This window comes from Somniosus microcephalus, chromosome 17 (genome assembly GCF_052327205.1).
Source record: "Somniosus microcephalus isolate GS21.2 chromosome 17, FLI_Smic_1.0, whole genome shotgun sequence".
NCBI classification, from domain to species: Eukaryota; Metazoa; Chordata; class Chondrichthyes; order Squaliformes; family Somniosidae; genus Somniosus; species Somniosus microcephalus.
The window spans coordinates 7111322-7133225 of record NC_141003.1 but is presented as its reverse complement, the minus strand read 5'-3'; the positions used below and the strand labels follow the sequence as shown (position 1 = coordinate 7133225).

General features: G+C 50.1%; 1 protein-coding gene across 1 annotated transcript in view; it reads left to right on the top strand.

The window, feature by feature from the left end:
• The window catches only part of LOC147105476 (uncharacterized), a 225548-nt gene that overhangs the window by 22042 nt on the left and 181602 nt on the right, over positions 1–21904 (top strand). The window lies entirely within an intron of this gene.

Genomic DNA, 21904 nt, shown 5'->3' with positions numbered 1-21904 from the left:
GATCATGGCTGATCATCCAAACTCAGTACCCCGTACCTGCCTTCTCCCCAAGGATGTTCCCGATGGTCGGGGAGTCCAGAACCAGGGAACACAGTCTAAGGATAAAGGGTAAGCCATTTAGGACAGAAATGAGGAGGAATTTCTTCACCCAGAGAGTGGTGAACCTGTGGAGCTCTCTACCACAGAAGGCAGTTGAGGCCAATTCATTAAATATATTCAAGAAGGAGTTCGATATATTTCTTAAGGCTAAAGGGATCAAGGGATATGGGGAGAAAGCAGGGACAGGGTACTGAATTTGGATGATCAGCCATGATCTCATTGAATGGCGGAGCAGGCTCGAGGGGCCGAATGGCCTACTCCTGCTCCTATCTTCTATGTTTCTATGTTTCTATATACCTTGATACCTTTAGCTCTAAGAAATATATCTAACTCCTTCTTGAATATATTTAAAGACTTGGCCTCAACCGCCTTCTGTGGTAGAGAATTCCACAGGTTCACCACTCTCTGGGTGAAGAAATTCTTCCTCATCTCTGTCCTAAATGGCTTACCCCTTATCCTTAGACTATGACCCCTGGTTCTGGACTCTCCGACCATCGGGAACATTCTACCTGCATCTAGTTTCACAGAATCACAGAATCACAGAAACCCCACAGTGCAGATAGAGGCCATTTCGGCCCATCGAGCCTGCACCGACACATATCCCACCCGATCCCCGTAACCCCTACACCAACACATATCCCACCCTATCCCCGTAACCCCACGTATTTAATCCCCCTAACACTAAGGTCAATTTATCATAGCCAATCAACCTAACCCGCACATCTTTGGACTGTGGGAGGAAACCGGAGCACCCGGAGGAAACCCACGCAAACACGGGGAGAATGTGCAAACTCCACACAGACAGTCACCCGAGGCCGGATTCGAACCCGGGTCCCTGGCGCTGTGAGGCAACAGTGCTAACCATTTATGCCACCGTGCTGCCACCGTTTGTCCAGACCTGTCAGAATTTTATAAGTTTCGATGAGATCCCCTCTCATTCATCTAAACTCCAGCGAGTATAAGCCCAATCGACCCAATCTCTCCTCATACGTCATTCCTGCCATCCCAGGGATCAGCCTTGTGAATCTTCGCTGAACTCCTTCCATGGCAAGAACATCCTTCCTCAGATAAGGCGACCAAAACTGCACACAGTACTCAAGGTGTGGTCTCACCAAGGGCCTGTACAACTGCAGCAAGACATCCTTGTTCCTGTACTCAAACCCTTTCGCTATGAAGGCCAACATACCATTTGCCTTCTTCACTGCCTGCTGCACCTGCATGCTTACCTTCAGCGACTGGTGCACAAGGACACCCAGGTCTTGTTGCACTTCCCCTTCTCCCAATCTATTGCCATTCAGATAATAGTCTGCCTTTCTGTTTTTGACACCAAAGTGGATAACCTCGCATTTATCCATGTTATATTGCATCTGCCACGCTTCTGCCCAATCACCCAACCCCTCCAAATCATCCTGGAGTTTCTCGGTATCCTCCTCGCAGCACACACGCCCACCCAGCTTTGTGTCATCTGCAAACTTGGAGATATTACATCTAGTTCCCTTATCTAGATCATTAATATATATTGTGAATAGCTGGGGTCCAAGGACTGATCCCTGCGGTACCCCACTAGTCACTGCCTGCCACTCGGAAAAAGACCCGTTAATTCCTACTCTCTGCTTTCTGTCCGCCAACCAGTTCTCTATCCAAGTCAATACCTTGCCCCCAATCCCATGTGCCTTAACTTTACACGCTAATCTCTTATGCGGGACCTTATCGAAAGCCTTTTGAAAGTCCAAAGACACCACATCTACTGGTTCTCCCTTATCTATTTTCCCAGTTACATCCTCAAAAAATTCCAGTAGATTAGTCAAGCATGATTTACCTTTTGTAAATCCATGTTGACTTTGTCCGATCCTGTCACTGTTTTCCAAGTGCTCTGCTATTGCATTGTGGCAAAACCACCAATGATCTTCTGTACAAATGCATAACTGTCTTTAACCCAATGCTACAGCATCTGTGTTTGTTGGCTGAGTGTAAATAAGCTTTCTGCAAAAGCCCTGAAACAACGTGATGACGTCATCACGTTGGTCACGTGATGCCCCGAACGGCAGGAAACGTGATGACATCATGATGTCAGAGAGTGGGAGGTTCTAAGCCCAGACCTCGTGTAACAAGCTGCTGAAAAGACCTGTTTGCTGTTGCTCCTGCATGTTTTTGTTTTGTTCACTTGTTTGATTAAATTCAGTTGAATTATTGAACTGACTCGACTTCAGTGCTTCAGTTAGGGATAGATCGATTCCTACATTGGTGACCCCGAAGCTTCGCGGGCGATTTTCGCGGAGGAAAGTTCGAGAACAAGATGGATGCGAACGCAGCGAGTTTGAAGCTCCCTCAATTTTGGGAACGACAGGCAGCCTCCTGGTTCGTGCAAGCGGAGGCTCAGTTCCAACTTCGGAACATCGTGCTGGATCAGACCCGTTACTTTTACGTGGTCTCCGCACTGGACAGCTCGACGGCTTCCTGAATCATCAGCCTGCTGGAGAACCCGCCCGTGGATGACAAGTATGAAATGCTTAAGGCGCGCCTTATGCAAATATTCGGTCTCACGAAAGCGGAGCGCGCACGACGTTTGCTCGCACTCCCCGGGTTAGGCGACGCTAAGCCTTCCGAGTTGATGAGCCAAATGCTCACACTCCTTGGGTCTGAGCCACAGTGTTTTCTGTTTCGGGAACTGTTCCTGAGCAGGTACAAGCAGCCCTCGCCAGGTCGGAGGCTACGGACGGCGTAGCGCTCGCGGCCGAAGCCGACACCATTCACGCAGTGATGCAACAGTACTGTGCCACTTCGAGGGTCCCGCCTTGAGGAACCCCGCCTCGGCGCCTCCACAGACCGGCCTCTATTACTACCACGCCCGGTTCGGACCGAAAGCCAGATACTGCCGACCCCCATGTAGTTTCGTGCCACCGGCACCAAGAATGCAGCAAAACCGTGCGCGAGAACGGAAGAACGACACCGAGGTCGGGTTCGCGTCCACAATGACGGTTGGTGATTCCGGGAAATTGTTGTATATCACCGACTCCATTTCGGGCCGGCGGTTCTTGTGCGACACGGGCGCCCAGTGCAGCATCCTCCCCGCTTCGCCCCTCGACGTCGGGTCCAGGAGGCGTGTTACTCCACTGCAGGCCGCCAATGGCAGCGCTATCTGTACGTTTGGGACGCGGCGAATCCGGTTGTGTCTCGGCGGGCAACTCTTCCACTGGGAGTTTATAACCGCCAAAATACCACTAGCAATCCTCGGCGCTGACTTTTTCTGTGCTAATAACCTACTGGTCGACGTACGTAATCGCCGCCTGATTCACACCGCCTCATGGGTCCCCATCCCCTGTTTTTGGGGCTCAGGCGCGGCTCCCACGCTCGCCTGCGCCGAGTCGACGCCCGACGACTTCACCCGCCTGCTCAAGGAATTTCTGGAGCTCACTCAACCCACCTTCTCGCCGACGACCGCCAAACATGGTGTTGAGCACCACATCGTGACGACCGGCCCCCCGGTTTATGCCCGCGCTCGACATTTGGAGGCCAGTAAACTCGAGGCCACGAAGGCGGAATTCGCTACCATGGAGCGGTTGGGCATCGTTCGCCAGTCCGATAGTCCCTGGTCGTCTCCGCTGTGTATCGTGCCAAAGCCAGGCAGTGGGTGGCGGCCCTGCGGCGATTATCGGCGCCTCAATGAGGTCACGACTCCGGACCGGTACCCGATACCGTACATCCAGGATTTTTCCGCTCATTTAGCAGGCAATTCGTTTTTTTCCAAGATCGACCTCGTCCGGGGGTACCACCAGGTGCCTGTCCACCCCCAGGACGTCCAGAAGACGGCGGTCATTACCCCGTTTGAACTTTTCGAATTCTTACGAATGCCTTTTGGTCTCAAAAATGCGGCGCAGGCGTTCCAACGCCTCATGGTTTCGGTGCTACGGGACCTCAAATTCCTTTTCGTGTACCTTGATGACATCCTCGTCACCAGGGCTTCAAAGGAGGAGCATCTACGACGCCTGCGCATCCTTTTCCGCCGCCTCCAGGAGCATGGCCTTATAATTAATCCACACAAGTGTCAATTCGGACTGAGGCAGATCGATTTTCAGGGGCACCGCATCATGGCAGAAGGGGCACTGCCACTCCGGGCGAAAGTGGCAGCCATCGCTGCGTTTCCACGGCCACAATCTGTCAAAGCGCTCCAAGAATTCCTCGGCATGGTAAATATTTACCATCGATTTGTCCCCCGGGCCGCACAGCTCATGCGGCCGCTCTACGAGGCACTCCGAGGGAAGCCGGGGAAAGAACCTGTGTCTTGGACGCCGGAGATGGACTGCGCTTTTGGGGACATGAAGGAGGCCCTCGCCAACGCGACCATGTTGGCGCACCCGCTGCCTGGCGCCACCATTGCGCTCATGACGGATGCGTCGGACTACGGCCGTTGGCGCCGTGCAAGAGCAATGGGTCGATGGGACATGGCAACTGCTGGCGTTTTTTAGTCGCGAGCTGCGTAGTAACGAACGTAGCTACAGCACGTTCGACCGGGAGCTGTTGGCGTTGTTCCTGGCCATCCGCCACTTTCGTTTTTTATTGGAAGGACGCCAATTCACCGCGTTTGTCGATCACAAGCCCCTGATGTTTGCCATGGCCAAGACGACTGAGCCATGGTCAGCCCGGCAGCAATGACAACTCGCCTTCATTTCTGAGTTTACCACTGACATCCGGCACGTGGCTGGGAAGGACAACGTGGTTGCCGACTGCCTCTTACGTGCGACCGTCCAGGCCGTCCAACTGGGGCTCGATTATTCGCTCATGGCAGCTGACCAAGTGACTGACCCGGAAACGCAAGCTTTCTGCTCTGATTCGTCCTGCCTGCAGCCAGCAGATGTGCCTTTCCATTCGGCCGGCATCTCCTTGCTCTGCGACGTCTCCCTGGGAGACCCACGCCCAATCGTTCCGTTGTCCTGGCGCAGGAAAGTATTTGATGTCGTTCACGGACTTGCACACCTGGGCGTGCGGGCTTCACAGAAATTGTTAACGTCCAAATTCGTCTGGAGGGGAATGAGAAAAGATGTGCGCGACTGGGCCAAGACCTGCGTTGTGTGCCAGAGGGCGAAGGTACAGTGCCACGTCAAAGCTCCTGTCGCCGTTTTCGAGGTACCGGAGCGGCAATTCGATCACGTTCATGTCGACCTCGTGGGCCCACTACCGCCGTCACAAGGGTTTACGCATCTTCTGACAATTGTCGACCGTACCACCAGGTGGCCGGAGGCCATTCCTTTAACGTCCACCACCTCCGCGGATGTCGCCCGAGCTTTTCTTTCGTCCTGGGTTGCTCGTTTCGGCGTTCCATCGGACATTTCGTCGGACCTGGGGCCTCAGTTTTCTTCTGCTTTGTGGAACGCCGTGGCTTCAGGTTTGGGCACCAAGCTCCATCGGACCACGGCTTACCATCCGCAGGCCAACGGGTTATGCGAACGCTTTCACCGCTCTTTGAAGGCGTCGCTGCAGGCCACCCTCCAAGGGACCGCATGGGTGGATAAGCTGCCATGGGTGATGCTTGGATTGCACACAGCGCCTAAAGAGGACCTGCAGGCATCAGCCGCTGAACTAGTTTATGGCCAGCCGCTCAGGGTGCCCGGCGACTTTCTTCCGTCACCGACGCGTCCGTGGTCAGCAGCTGAACAACTGGAGGCTCACCGGGCCGCAGCGCACTCTTTCCGGCCCATTCTGACTTCACAGCACGGACTGCCCGCGTCACATGTTCCGCTGGAGCTTATGAGGGCGAAATTTGTTTTCGTCCGACAGGATGCCCACCGTAGTCCTCTCATGCCTCCATACGCAGGCCCTTTCCGAGTACTGCAGGCGGGCACCAAGAGTTTTCTAGTGGACGTCGGAGGTAAACCCGACCACATTTCCGTGGACCACCTCAAGGCTGCACACCTGGATCTCGAGCAGCCAGTCGAGGCAGCGCAGCCGCCACGTCGTGGCCGACCGCCCACGAGCGTCGCGCCTGGCCCGTTGGCCCCGCAACCCAGCTCATCTCCTGCACCATCCATTCCTCTCCGGGAATATCGGAGTCGCTCCGACAGGATTGTCCGACCTCCTCTGCGATTGACCTTTGCGATTAAAGACACTTCTGGGGGGGCGCATGTGGCAAAACCACCAATGATCTTCTGTACAAATGCATAACTGTCTTTAACCCAATGCTACAGCATCTGTGTTTGTTGGCTGAGTGTAAATAAGCTTTCTGCAAAAGCCCTGAAACAACGTGATGATGTCATCACGTTGGTCACGTGATGCCCCGAAATGCGGGAAACGTGAAGACGTCATGACGTCAGAGAGTGGGAGGTTCTAAGCCCAGACCTCGTGTAACAAGCTGCTGAAAAGACCTGTTTGCTGTTGCTCCTGCATGTTTTTGTCTTGTTCACTTGTTTGATTAAATTCAGTTGAATTATTGAACTGACTCGACTTCAGTGCTTCAGTTAGGGATAGATCAATTCCTACAACATCCTTTATAATGGACTCTAGCATTTTCCCCACTACTGATGTCAGGCTTACCGGTCTGTAATTCCCCGCTTTCTCTCTACCACCCTTTTTGAATAGTGGGGTAACATTAGCTACCCTCCAATCCATGGGTACAGTTCCAGATTCCAGCGAATTTTGGAAGATGATCAGCAATGCATCTACTATTTCTAGGGCCACCTCCTTCAGTACCCTAGGATGTAGATTATCAGGCCCTGGGGATTTATCGGCCTTCAATCCCATCAATTTCCCTAACACCATTTCCCTACAAATACTGATTTCATTCAGTTCCTCCCTATGTTTTCCAACATCTCTGGGAGGTTTTTTGTGTCCTCCTTTGTGAAGACAGAACCAAAATATGCATTTAATTGGTCTGCCATTTCTTTGTTCCCCATTATAACTTCCCCTGCTTCTGACTGCAAGGGACCTACACTTGATTTCACTAATCTTTTTCTCTTCACATATCTATAAAAGCTCTTACAGTCAGTTTTTATGTTCCCTGCAAGCTTATTTTCATATTCTATTTTCCCCTTCTTAATTAATCCCTTTGTCCTCCTTTGTTGAATCCTAAACTGCTCCCAATCCTCAGGGTTACCGCTTTTTCTGGCCAATTTATATGCCCTCTCCTTGGATCTTATGCTATCCCTAATTTCCCTTGTTAGCCACGGTTGAGTCACCCTTTTTGTTTTATTCTTATCCCAAACTGGGATGAACAACTTCTGTAGTTCATCCATGCGGTCTTTGAATGTTTGCCATTGCCTATCCACCGTCAACCCTTTGAGTGACATTCCCCAATCAATCCTACCCAATTCGCGCCTCATACCATCGTAGTTTCCTTTATTTAAATTCAGGACCCTAGTCTCCGAGTCAACTACTTCACTCTCCATCCTAATGAAGAATTCTATCATATTATGATCGCTCTGACCCAAGGGGCCTCGTACAACAAGATTGCTAATTAATCCCCTCTCATTACATAATACCCAGTCTAAGATGGCCTGATCTCTGGTTGGTTCCTCGACATATTGTTCCAGAAAACCATCCCGTAAACATTCTAGGAATTCCTCCTCCACAGTATTTTTACTAATTTGGTTAGCCCAATCTATATGTAAATTAAAGTCACTCATGATGACTGCTGTGCCCTTACTGCATGCTTCTCTAATTTCCGTTTTAATGCCATCCCCAACCTCCGTATTACTGTTTGGAGGTCTATATACCACTCCCACTAACGTTTTCTGCCCTTTGATATTTCTCAGTTCTACCCATACAGATTCCGCATCATCAGAGTTAATATCCTTCCTTTCAATTGTGTTAATCCCCTCTTTAACCAGCAATGCTACCCCACCTCCCTTTCTTTTTTGCCTATCCTTCCTAAATATTGAATACCCCTGGATGTTGAGTTCCCAGCCTTGGCCACCCTGGAGCCATGTTTCTGTAATCCCAATCAAATCATATTCGTTTACCTCTATTTGCGCAGCTAATTCATCCACCTTGTTTCAAATGCTCCTTGCATTAAGACACAAAGCCTTCAGGCTTGTTTTTTTAACGCTCTCAGACCTATATGAATTATTATTTACTGTGACCATGTTTGATTTAAACCATTGAGTTCTTTGCCTTCTAATTTTGTTTTTCTCCTTCCTGTCTTTTGCTTTTTTCCTTGTTTCCCTTTCCTCTGTCTCCCTGCTCAGGTTCCCAACCCCCTGCCACTTTAGTTTAAACCCTCCCCAACAGCACTAGCAAACACTCCCCCTAGGACATCGGTCCCGGCCCTGCCCAGTTGCAAACCATCCCATTTGTACTGGTCCTACCTCTCCCAGAACCAGTTCCAATGTCCAAGGAATTTGAATCCCTCCCCCTTGCACCATTCCTCTAGCCACGTATTCATTTGAAATATCCTCCTATTTCTACTCTGACTAGCACGTGGCAGTGGTAGCAATCCTGAGATTACTACCTTTTGAGGTCCTATTTTTTAATTTACCTCCTAACTCCCTATATTCTGCTTTTAGGACCTCATCCCATTTTTTACCTATATCGTTAGTGCCTATGTGCACCACGACAACTGGCTGTTCGCCCTCCCCCTCCAAAATGTTCTGCAGCCGCTCCGAGACGTCCTTGACCCTTGCACCAGGGAGGCAACACATCATCCTGGAGTCTCGATTGTGGCCGCAAAAACGCCTATCTATTCCCCTTACAATTGAGTCCCCTATCACTATAGCTCTTTCACTCTTTTTCCTCCCAGCCTGTGCAGCAGAGCCACCCATGGTGCCAGGAAGTTGGCTGCTGCTGCCTTCCCCTGATGAGTCATCCCCCCCAACAGTATTCAAAGTGGTATATCTGTTGGAGAGGGGGATGGCCACAGGGGATTCCTGCACTACCTGCCTGCACCTCTTACTCTGCCTGCTGGTCACCCATTCCCTTCCTGCCTGTACACCCTTTACCTGCGGTGTGACCAACTCGCTAAATGTGATATTCACGACGTCCTCAGCATCGCGAATGCTCCAAAATGAATCCATCCGCAGCTCCAGTGCCGCAATGTGGTCTGTCAGTAGCTGCAGCTGGACACACTTCCCGCACACATAGTCGTCAGGGACGCAGGAAGCGTCCCTGATTTCCCACATAGAGCAGGAGGAGCACACTACGGGGCTGGGCTGTCCTGCCATGACTTACCCTTTAATTAATTAATTAAAATTAAATGAATCCCACCAATTTCACTTCAATTAAATGATATACTCAAAGGCCCTTGCTTAATAGTAGTCCCCGCTACACAACAGAGACCTTAGAAACCACAAAATTTAAGTTTAGAAAAATTTAGAAAGAAAATACTCATCCGAAAGACAGCACATCCAACAGTGCAGCACTCCCTCAGTACTGCAAAAGAGTGTCAGCCTAGATGTTTGTGCTCAACTCCATGGAGTGGGACTTTAGCCCACAACCTTCTGACTCATAGGCGAGAGTGCTACCACTGAGCCAATGAAAGAGATACAGGTAGATTGGGAAAGATAAGGAATGGATAAGATGCACAGAAAGGAGAAATTTACAGAAAGATTGAAAGTGAATAATAGAGGTGGGGAGGGAGGGAGGACAGAGAGACAGATGGAAAAAGGGAAAGAGAGAGAAAGAAACACAGGAGTGCAGATAGTTACATTATGTTCTTGAGTCCACAGGAGATTGACTAGTTTGATATTAATTTCTAATATATTCAAATATTTACATACCTGTATTATCAGGGTTTTGTTTGCTTATAATAAACCAGTAAAGAAATTGAAGGAATGTGCAAAGTGTAAATGAAGATACATTCATGAAGCAAGTACCACAAAACTGACCAATCCTAGAGGATTGATTAACGGACACAAAACAGAGAGTAGGAACAAACGGGTCATTTTCGGGTTGGCAGTCTGTAACTAGTGGGGTGCCGCAAGGATCAGTGCTTGGACCTCAGCTATTCACAATCTACATCAATGATTTGGATGAGGGGACCAAATGTAATATATCCAAGTTTGCTGATGATACAAAGCTGGGTGGGAATGTTCTTTCCACTGCTTGTCGCTATCACTCTCGATCAGATAAGTGATAAAAGCTCGTCTCTGCGTAATAAATTGCACAACCGTTGAAATTGGTGATTGTTTGTTTCACCTGTGGGAAAGAGGTCTCTTACACTGCGGCCTGCCCTTCTCTCCGGGGCCTGGGCCTTGAGTTGGACCTCGGTGCTGGAAAGCAGTCTCTCACACTGCGGCCTGCCCTTCTCTCCGGGGCTTGGGCCTCGGTGCTGGAAAGCAGTCTCTCACACTGCGGCCTGCCCTTCTCTCCGGGGCCTGGGCCTTGAGTTGGGCCTCGGTGTTGGAAAGCGGTCTCTCACTGCGGCCTGCCCTTCTCTCCGGGGCCTGGGCCTTGAGTTTGGACCTCGGTGCTGGAAAGTGGTCTCTCACACTGCGGCCTGCCCTTCTCTCCGGGGCTTGGGCCTCGGTGCTGGAAAGCAGTCTCTCACACTGCGGCCTGCCCTTCTCTCCGGGGCCTGGGCCTTGAGTTGGGTCTCGTGCTGGAAAGAGGTCTCTCACACTGCGGCCTGCCCTTCTCTCTGGGGCCTGGGCCTTGAGTTGGGCCTCGGGGCTGGAAAGCGGTCTCTCACACTGCGGCCTGCCCTTCTCTCCGGGGCCTAGGCCTTGAGTTGGGCCTCGGGGCTGGACACTTTCAGCTGTGAAATCAATGGAAAGGTGAATCGGGCGGAGTATATACTGGATGGCCGATTCACTGCCGCCAAAGAGTTACTTGATGCAGAATATGTTACATCCCCCTCCCTTTGCCTCACCATTGGGAACACTATATGGGATACGGGAACAAAAACAGAAAAATGTTGGAAACGCACAGCAGGACAGTCAGCATCTGTGGAGAGAACACATTAAAGTAACATTTCAGGCAAACAACTCTATTGGAACTGAACGTCTGAAATGTTAACTTGGCCTCTTGTGCATCCGCCATTCGCTCACCCCCCTACAGACCCCCGTCTGGACCCCCACACTCTGGAGTTCGCTCCATAAACCCCTCTCTCGCCACCTCTAGGACCCTCCTTTAAAACCCATCTCTGACCAAGCTTTTGTTTACCCCTAATATCTCCTTCTTTGACTTGGCACCAATTTTTTCAATTACACCTCTGTGACGTGCCTTGGAATGGTTTTCTACATTAAAGGTGCTGAATCAACGCAAGTTGTCTCCCCACTGTATAAAAGAGAAAGAAAACTGCTGAAAACAGGCCGTTCGGCCCAACCAGTCCGTGCTGGTCTTTATCCTCTACACGAGCAGTATCTCATCCCATGTGCCCACTCTGTTCCCAGATCACTTTATCCCCCTTTCCTTCAGTTGCTGATCTGACCTACTCTTAAATGTTGACATGATGGACGGGTGGGGCCGCTCCTCTTCTTCCGTACAGTAGTAGCAAAGCAAATCAAATGTCAATATCTAAGTCAGATATCCAGGCCAAAGCTTCCGGTGTAACAGCGTGGATATCTTGTAGGCTGCCTGTGAATTTCCCCTGAGGGCAGTGCTCAATGATATGCTCCAGGGTCTGATAGGAGTTCCGCAGTCACATGATGGGGATGCTTTAATCTTCCACCTATGGAGAAGGTGGCAGCATCTACCATGACCGGTTCTGAGGCGGTTGATGGTTGTCCACTGTTTACGAGGAAGGTTTGATCCTTCAGGTTGTACTGTGGGGTCCTCTACAAGGAATCCATTCCGTATGTCACAGTTCTTCCAAGCATTTCACCATCGGTCATCAAGGCTGAGGGGAGATCGCTGAAGGGCTTCGGCGACGGTCCAGAATGGCCTTCTAGATTTGAGGCGGGTTGGTGGTCGGTTGTTCAAGTCGGCCTGGGTCGGCGTGTCCTTGCTGGTGTAGCGGTTGTATTCTCTGAAGACTCCATATTCGCAGCGTAGGTGTGGTGGTGCAATGTTTGTAAGCACGGGCAGCCAAGGTGTTGGTGTTGATAAAAGCGTACCGGTGATAATTCTCATAGTAGAATTCAGCTGGACATCAACAGATTTGACATGCGGACTCGATGGCCATGTCGGAGAGCAGTACTCCGCTGTAGAGTACACCAGGGCGAGTGCTGCCGTACGGAGGGTTTGAGCATCTGCTCCCCATGTGGATCTGGCCAGTTTCTGGATCAAGTTGACCCTACTCTTTAGTTTCTTCCCAAGGTTCTGGAGATGCTGTCTATACGACAGGGTGCGATCAAACATGACTCCTAAATAGGAGGGTTTTTTGGCCTGGTTTACCTCTGCACTGCAAAAGGAGACTTTCAAAGCTTGGATTGCTTGATGGGTGTTGAGGTGGAATGTCGAGGTGACAGTCTTTTGCGGGTTTGGCCGAAGTCCGCATCGGCGGAAGTAGGCCTCCATCCTCTGTAAATCACAGGTCAGGGTCTCTTCGGTGACGGACAGATTCATGTTTTGCGTGGCCAAGGCAATGTCATCAGCGTATACGAACTTGCGGGACTCTGTTTCGGGCAGGTCGCTGGTGTAAACGTTGAATAATATGGGTGCCAGGACAGAACCCTGTGGGACTCCATTGTTCCGTGTCCTATATCTGCTCTTCTTGGTGCCAGTGTACACACAGAAGCGTCGGTTGCTAAGCATGGAGTTAAGAAGATGGATCGTTGTTCTGCAGGGTAAAATGGTGGGGAGCTTGAGAAACAGTCCATGCTTCCGTACTGTGTCATACGCCGCTGACAGGTCCACGAGTGCTACGGCGGCCTAGAGCTGGTGCTGGAAGCCTGCTTCGACGTGCGTTGTTAAAGCTACCACTTGGTCGCAGCCGTTACGACCGCTCCAGAAGCCCGCTTGCTCCTTAGGGATGGTTGGCTCGATGATGGGGGCTGGTCTGTGGAGTAGTCGCCTTTGATGTTTGTATCAAGTGGGATGCAATGCCGTCCACTTTGAGGGTCGTCCTGTACTTATAGGCGGGGTTTGCCCCGCCAAGTTGAGGAAGCAGGGCCCATGCTTTCCTGCTGGAGTGAGTGAAGTTAGTCTTCTCCACAAGGCTCTTCACCTTTCACGTCTTGCCGAGTGGGTTAAAAATTCAACTTCACCGGAGGCTCCGAACAGGCAGCAGTGGATCAGTTGCCCGTTATACATCCTGGGGTAGAAATTGATCTTGGGCAGCAGGACCAAACGGACGCTATCGCATCGGATGCCTGTTATACGTCCCGGCCGATATTCCGTTCTATAGAAGACAATGGAACGGAATATCGGGCGGGGAGTATAACAGGCACCCGATTCGATCACAGAAAGTTAGCATGCAGGTACAGCAAGCAATTAGGAAGGCAAATGGTGTGTTGGCCTTTGTTACAAGGGGACGAAAGCAAAATACTGCGGATGCTGGAAATCTGAAATAAAAACAGAAAATGCTGGAGCAGGTCAGGCAGCATCTGTGGAGAGAGAAACAGAGTAAACGTTTCAGGTCGATGACCCTTCGTCAGAACTGGAAAAAGTTAGAGATGTAACAGGTTTTAAGCAAGTGTAGGGGCTGGGAAAGGGGGGAGGGGAGGAAAGAACAAAAGGGAAGGTCTGTGATAGGATGGAAGGCAGGAGAGGTTAAATGACAAAAGGGATGATGGTACTGGGACAAGTTAAGAAACAAGAGATGGCTCTAGATGGAAGGCAGGAGAGATTAAGAGATGGTGCAAGGCAAAAGGAGATGGTAATGGGACAAGTAAAGAAACCAAGATGGGTCTAGATGAAGTGTAAATGGGAATGGCAGAATCATCAACAGCTGCCATGTGAAATAATAGGGGCCGGGGTTATGATCTGAAATTGTTGAACTCGATGTTGAGTCCAGAGGGCTGTAAAGTGCCTAATCGAAAGATGAGGTGCTGTTCCTCGAGCTTACGTTGAGCTTCAGTGGAACGGTGTAAGAGGCTGAGGACAGAGTGGAGAGGATAATTAAAGTGACAGGTGACCAGAAGCCCAGGGGTCACCCTTACGGACTGAACGGAGGTGTTCCGCAAAGCGGTCGCCCAATCTGCGTTTGGTCTCCCCAATATAGAGGAGACCGCATCACGAGCTGCGAATACAGTATACTAGATTGCAAGAAGTACAAGTAAATCGCTGTTTCAACTGGAAGGAGTGTTTGGGGCCCTGGACAGTGGGAAGGGAGGAGGTAAAAGGGCAGGTGTTGCATCTCCTGCGCTTGCACAGGAAGGTGCTGTGGGAATGGGAGGGGGTATTGGGGGTGATTGAGGAGTGGACCAGAGTGTCGCGGAGGGAGCAGTCCCTTCGGAATGCTGAAAGGGGAGGGGAAGATGTGTTTGGAGGTGGGATCACGCTGGAGGTGGCGGAAATGGCGGAGGATGATCCGTTGAATGTGGAGGCTGGTGGGGTGAAAGGTGAGGACAAGGGGAAGGGATGAGAGCAGAAGTGCGGGAAATGGAACGGACATGGTCGAGGGCCGTGTCAGACACGGTAGAGGGGAATCCTCGGTTGAACAATAAGGAAGACATATCGAAAGCACTTGTATGGAAGGTGGCATCGTCAGAGCAGATGCAGCGGAGACGAAACTGGGAGAATGGAATAGAGCCCTTACAGGCAGCGGGGTGTGAGGAAGTGTAGTCCAGGTGGCTGTGGGAGTCAGTGGGCTTATAGTGGATGTTGGCTGATAGCTTAGCCCCAGAAATGGAGACAGAGAAGTCAAGGAAGGGAAGGGAAGCGTCGGAGATGGACCAGGCAAAGCTGAGGGAAGGGTGGAAATTGGAAGCAAAGTGAATGAAATTTTCTAGTTCAGGACGAGAGCAGGAAACGGCACCAATACAGTCATCAATGTACCAGATAAAAGGTGGGGGAGGGGACCTGAGTAGGACTGGAACAAAGAAAGTTCCACATATCCCATGAAAAGGCAGGCATAGCTAGGCCCCATGAGGGTTCCCATAGCAACACCTTTAATTTGGAGGAAATGAGTGGAGTCAAAGGAGAAGTTGTTCAATGTGAGAACAAGTTCAGCCAGGCGGAGGAGGGTGGTGGTGGATGGGGACTGGTTGGGCCTCTGTTCAAGGAAGAAGCGGAGCGCCCTCAGGCCAGCCTGGTGGGGGGATGGAGGTGTAGAGGGATTGGATATCCATGGTGAAAAGGAGATGGTTGGGGCCAGGAAACTGGAAACTGTTAAAGTGGTGGAGGGTGTCAGAAGAGTCGTGGATGTAGGTGGGAAGAGACTGGACAAGGGGAGAAAAAAATAGAGTTAACTAGAAAGAAATCATCATTTCAGCCTGTTCTTGTCCCACGGAACTAATTTCTTCCTATCACAACTCTGACTATGTCACCTTCCATACTAGTGCTTCCAATATGTCTTCCTTTTTCCTCAACCGAGGATTCCCATCTACTGTGGTTGACACGGCCCCCGACCGTGTCTGTTCCATTTCCCGTACTTCTGCTCTCACACCTTCCCCTCCCTTCCAGAACCACGATAGGGGTCAGCAATTTAGGACTGAGATGAGGAGAGATTTTTTCACTCAGGGTGGTGAATCTTTGGAATTTTCTACCCCAGAGGGCTGCGGATGCTCAGTCGTTGAGTATATCCAAGACAGAGATCAATAGATTTTTGGATATTAAGCGAATCAAGGGATATGGAGATCGGGCGGGATAGTGAAGTTGAGGTCGAAGATCAGCCATGATCTCATTGAATGGTGGAGCAGGCTCAAAGGGCTGAATGGCCAACTCCTGCTCCTAATTCTTATGTTCTTCTTATACCGCCCGTTGAGCACTGTCGCCCAAGACCAATTGCTGCCCCTCCTCCTGTCTGATTATTTTTGATTACACCACCGTGAAGCGCTTGGGGACATTTTACTACGTTAAAGACACTTTATAGACACAAGTTGTTGTGAATGTGCTTTGTGTAGTGCGGTATTCTTTCTGTATTTCAATATAACGTCAAATATTTATTCAGTCAGACACTACAGCAAGAGATGGATAACGGGTGCCGTGTTGCTATGGGAACTGTATAAAGCCATAAGGTGGCCCTTTCAGTAGTATTAGTCGATCCCTAAAAGGCTTTTTAAAAATTTTATGACCAGTTATTTAGTCTGATCTTTGAGCAAAGCAGTGGAGATGAAAGACAATCATTTTGACGGTCACCGTATGGACTGTTGAGAAAGGGGTGATGATTGAAGGGAGGCTAATATTACAGGACATGAGAGATGGGTAGGGCTGCCAGCTAGAGACAACAGTAAATGGAAGATTCAGGCTTACTGAGAGGTACAGGTGAAAGTGTAGCAACAGCGTAACTATTGAAGGTCCAACTACAAACTGTGAGGCTGTGGAATTCGCCACCGGGGTTAAGGGAAGGTCGTGTCTGACTAACTGGATTGAATTCTTTGAGGAGGTAACAAGGAGGGTCGATGAGGGTAGTGCGTTTGATGTAGCCTATATGGATTTTAGCAAGGCTTTTGACAAGGTCCCGCATGGCAGACTGGTCAGAAAAGCAAAAGCCCATGGGATCCAAGGGAAAGTGGCAAGTTGGATCCAAAATTGGCTCAGTGGCAGGAAGCAAAGGGTAATGGTCGAAGGGTGTTTCCAGTGGGGTTCCGCAGGGCTCAGTACTCGGTCCCTTACTTTTTGTGGTATATATCAATGATTTAGACTTCAATGTAGGACACATGATTAAGAAGTTTGCAGATGATACAAAAATTGGCCGTGTGGTTGATAGTGAGGGAGAAAGCTGTAGACTGCAGGAAGATATCAGTGGACTGGTCAGGGGGGCAGAAAAATGGCAAATGGAATTCAATCTGGAGAAGTGTGAGGTAATGCATTTGGGGAGGGCTAACAAGGCAAGGGAATACTATAAATGGTAGGACACTGAGTAGTGTAGAGGAACAGAGGGACCTTGGAGTGCATGTCCACAGATCCCTGAAGGTAGCAGGATAGATAGATAAAGTGGTTATGAGGCATACGGGATACTTTCCTTTATTAGCTAGGGCATAGAATATAAGCCGTGGCAGCACGGTGGCATAGTGGTTAGCACTGTTGCCTCACAGCGCCAGGGACCCGGGTTCGAATCCGGCCTCGGGCGACTGTCTGTGTGGAGTTTGCACATTCTCCCCGTGTTTGCATGGGTTTACTCCGGGTGCTCCGGTTTCCTCCCACAGTCCAAAGATGTGCGGGTTAGGTTGATTGGCTATGATAAATTGACCCATAGTGTTAGGGGGATTAAATACGTGGGGTTACGGGGATAGGGTGGGATATGTGTTGGTGTAAGGGTTACGGGGATCGGGTGGGATATGTGTCGGTGCAGGCTCGATGGGCCGAAATGGCCTCTATCTGCACTGTGGGGTTTCTGTGATTTCTGTGAAGACTAGGAAGGTTATGCTTGAACTGTATAAAACACTAGTTAGGCCTCAGCTAGAGTACTGCGTGCAGTTCTGGTCACCACATTACAAGGAAGATGGGATTGCACTGGGGAGGGTACAGAGGAGATTTACGGGGATGTTGCCAGGACCGGAGAATTTTAGCTATGAGGAAAGACTGGATAGGCTGGGGTTGTTTTCTTTGGAACAGAGGAGGCTGAGGGGAGATTTGATTGAGGTGTATAAAATTATGAGGAGCCTAGATAGTGTGGATAGGAAGGACCTATTTCCCTCAGCAGTGAGGTTCATAACCAGGGGGCATAGATTTAAAGTATTTGGTAGAAGGTTTAGAGGGGAGTTGAGGAGAACTTTCACCCAGAGGGTGGTGGGGGTCTGGAACTCACTGCCTGAAAGGGTGGTAGAGACAGAAACCCTCATCACGTTTAAAAAGTACTTGGATATGTACTTGAAGTGCCGGAACCTACAGGGCTATGGACCAAGAGCTGGAAAGTGGGATTAGGCTGGAGAGCTCATTTTCAGTTGGCGCAGACTCGATGGGCCGAATGGCCTCCTTCTGTGATGTAAATTTCTATGATTCTAGTGGTTGAGGCAGAAACTGTGTCAACATTCAGGATTAGATTGAAGAGGTGGATGGAGGAAAAGGGATTGAAGAGATCTGGGAACAAGATGGGTAAATGTGATTAGAACTGTTTGCTCATGTGGGAGGTAACGTAATAAAACTCACTACACACTCGGTTTGAACATAAAGCAAGGCTTTAATCAACTTGTTTCAGAACATGGAGGTCTAGTTGTACTTCACTAGTTCCTTGTCTTACAAAATGTCCCTGGTAAGCTGGGGCCGACGCCTGAGTATTTATACTCCTTGGACGGCGCCACCAGCTGGCCGTCCAGCGTTATTTCATGAGTAGTTTCTTGATGAATGATGAGATTTGTAACATTCTTCCTGCCTAAAAGATTTGGAAGTCCGACGACTTCCTCTTAGCGGATCAGGCAGACCATTAATAGCCGCAGTCTTTTAGATTTTTGTTTATGGCTAGAAGGCACATCTCCCTGGACTGGTCTTGGTCCCTGGGCTGCTTGATCCATACCGGTGGATCGACAGGGCCCGTGTTGCTCGGATCGACCCGAGGGAGGCTGGGGAGATCGTGAATCCGGGTGCGGGTCCCCACAGGCGCAGAACTGGCTTCATCCTGTTGGATAGCCGGGGATTGACCGGCGTCCTGGCCTCAGGTGGCCATCCCATGGGGAGCGCTCGGCTCCCCGAGTGGATCTGGTGGGACAGCTGGCAGATCTCTCGATGCCCCAGGTAGGGCGTCATCTTCAGGGGAGCGCAGAGTGTCGGCATCATCCCTCTGGGTCCCTCTATCGGTTGGGTCCGTGGAACCGGCCGGACAGGGAGCCAGGTCCCGGAGCGAAACGGTGGACTCCTGGCCATCAGGGTACCGCACGTGCGCGTACGTGGGGTTGACATCCGTGAGTTCTACCTTGTCGATGAGAGGATCGGTTTTAGATGATCGGACGAATCTTCAGAGCAGCACGGGGCCGGGAGCTGCCAACCATGACGGTAGAGACGTCCCATGGGTGGAGCGACGCTGGAAGCTGAAGAATTGCTCGTCAGGTGTGACATTGGTAGACGTAGAAAAGAGAGACCTGATGGAATGCAACACGTCAGGGAGCATAGTTTCCCACTGCTGGTCTGGTGGGTTGCGTGACCTCAGTGCAAGACGAACAGCGTTCCAAATGATAGCGTTGTATCTCTCAACCTGTCCGTTACCGATGGGATGGTACGGTGTCATTTTACTTGTGGTGATTACCCGTTGGGAGCGATAAATTTTGAGTTCACTTGACATGAAGGAGGGACCCCGATCAGAGTGGATGAAATTGGCCGTACCGCAAAGGGAAAAGACTTGATCAAGGCATTTGATCACTGTGGAAGTAAGCATATTCGGACAGGGGAAAGCAAAGGGAAAACGTGAATATTCATCCACCATAGTCAGTAAGTAGGTGTTTCGCGTTGAGGAAGGCAATGGCCCTTTAAAGTCAATGCTGAGTCGCTGCATAGGTTGCATAGTGTGTATGAGCGAGCCATCCGATGGACGGAAGAATTGCGGTTTTAATTCCGCACAAATTCTACAGGAGGAGCACGTTCTTTTCACATCTTCCGTAGAAAATGGGAGATTTTTAGATCGCACAAAGTGCAACATATGGGTAACGCCAGGATGGCATAAGTCAGTATGAAGATCCGCAAGAGTCAAAGTTGACATAGAAGAGCAGAATGCCCGCGTGAGGGTATCCGGGGCCACATTCTCTTTGCCGGGTCGATAATGTATGGTGTATCCAAAGGTGGCCAATTCCATCCTCCAGAGTTGTATTTTGTTATTCTTGATCTTGGTGCGTTTCCGGTTATCCAGCATAAAGGCCACGGAACGCTGATCAGTTATAAGTGTGAAATGGCGACGAGCGAGAAAATGACTCCATTTATGTACCGCTTCGATGATGGCCGTAGCCTCCTTCTCGACAGGAGGATAATGGAGCTCGCTACCCTGCAAAGTTCTGGACAGAAATGCAACGGGTCGACCACCTTGATTCAAGGTAGCCGAGATCGCCACCTCTGATGCATCGCACTCGACCGCGAAAGGAAGATTTTCATCAATGGAACGAAGCGTGGCTTTTTCCAGTTGTCGCTTGAGGAGGTCGAAAGCTGAAATAGCCGTTGCCTCTAATGGAAATGACTGCGTGAAGCAGGGGCTGGATCTTGTCAGAGAAGTAGGGTATCCACTTCGCATAATATGCGAACATGCCGAGTGCCCGACGAAGAGAGCCGAGATTCGTAGGGGGAGGGAGCTCCTGAAGCGGACGAAGTCGCTCCGGATCCAGTTTGATGACACCGTTGCCCACCCAGTAGCCAAGGATGTTGACTGATGGTACTGATTTCACAGATTTGGACTCATTTAAGGTTAGTTGCGACGACGGAGAACGTCTCAAAATTTCTGGAGGTTGGCATCATGCTCCTTCTGGTCATGACCAGCAATGGTGATATTAGATATGGAAAAGTGTCCGTTAAGTTCTCCTGTTTGACTAGGCTGTCCATTGCCCGTTGAAAGACGGCCACCCCAAATGGAAGGCGACAAAACTGGTAAAGCCGGCCATTGGCCTCAAAGGCCGTATATTTCTTGTCAGAGTCCTTTAACGGCACTTGATGATATGTGCTCTTTAAATCAAAAGTTGAAAATACCTTGTAGTTGGCAAGGTTATTGACTATGTCATCGATGCATGGTAGTGGGTAGGCATCCAGGTTGGTATACTGGTTAATAGTTTGTGAGTAATCGATGCAAAGACGTTTCTTGTGTTGCTTCAGAGGATTTTTAACAACGACGACTTGAGCCTGCCAGGAAGATAAACATGGCTCAATGATACCGTGAGCTAGAAGGCGAGAGATTTCTGTCTCGATAAAGGATCGATCATCTTGGCTGAAACGTCATGATTTAGTGACTATGGGCTTACATCGGGGGGAAAGATTGGCAAACAAGGAGGGCTCGTCGAGCGAAGCCGCCGAAAGCGCACAAAACGGTACTTTGGAAATATTAAGCTCCAGCTTTGACCCTCCAAACTCGAAAGTGAGTCTTTTGTGGTGGTTCTGGAAACCCTGTTCCAGGAGCGCATTACTGCATAGGTTTTTGAGCACCCCGAGCCGGGTGGAGAAATAAGTGCGGCCATTGAGAATAAGGTCGACAAGACAAAAGCCAGAAGAGTTGGTGGTCAGTGTCGTCAGAGCCATTGCAATTTCCCTGTCCGAGGGGTAAATACGCAGTTTTAACTTACTGACAGCCCGTTCACTAAGGAAGCTGTCAGAGCTGCATGAGTCGATTAGTGCACTCAAAATGTGTCCATTTACTGAAACCTTCGTGGCTGCATGGGACAGACTTTGGGGAAAAACAGCTGTGATGGGAGGAGGGGCAGTTTTACCCTTGACAGCTGTAACCTTAGTAGTGGTTCTTGGTGGAGGAGCAGTTTTATAGATTGCAGCTGTAACCTTAGTAGTGGCTCTTGGGGGAGGAGCAGTTTTATAGATAGTAGCTGCAAAACTAACAGGAGCTCTCGACCGGTATACCTTAGAAAAGTGGCCTTTCTTACTAACAGCGGCTCTTGACTGGCATACCTTAGAAAAGTGACCTTTCTTGCTGCAATGATTGCAGGTCGCGTTACGAACAGGACAAAATTTCCAATAATGGAACGCACCTCCACAGAAGAAGCACTTCCTTCCAGATTGCCAAGATGCTGCTAGGGCGGGGTCGTCATCAGTGTAGATTTCTAGGGTAGGGTTTTCATCAGCCGGGTTGGAGTCGTCATCCGTGAGGGCTTCCGCCCGAGACCTATCGAAAGAGTCACTAAAAGTGATAGCAGCAGCCCGTGCACGTGGTGAAAGATAGGTATCTGCATTCCTCTTTGCTAAGTCCAGAGAACATGCC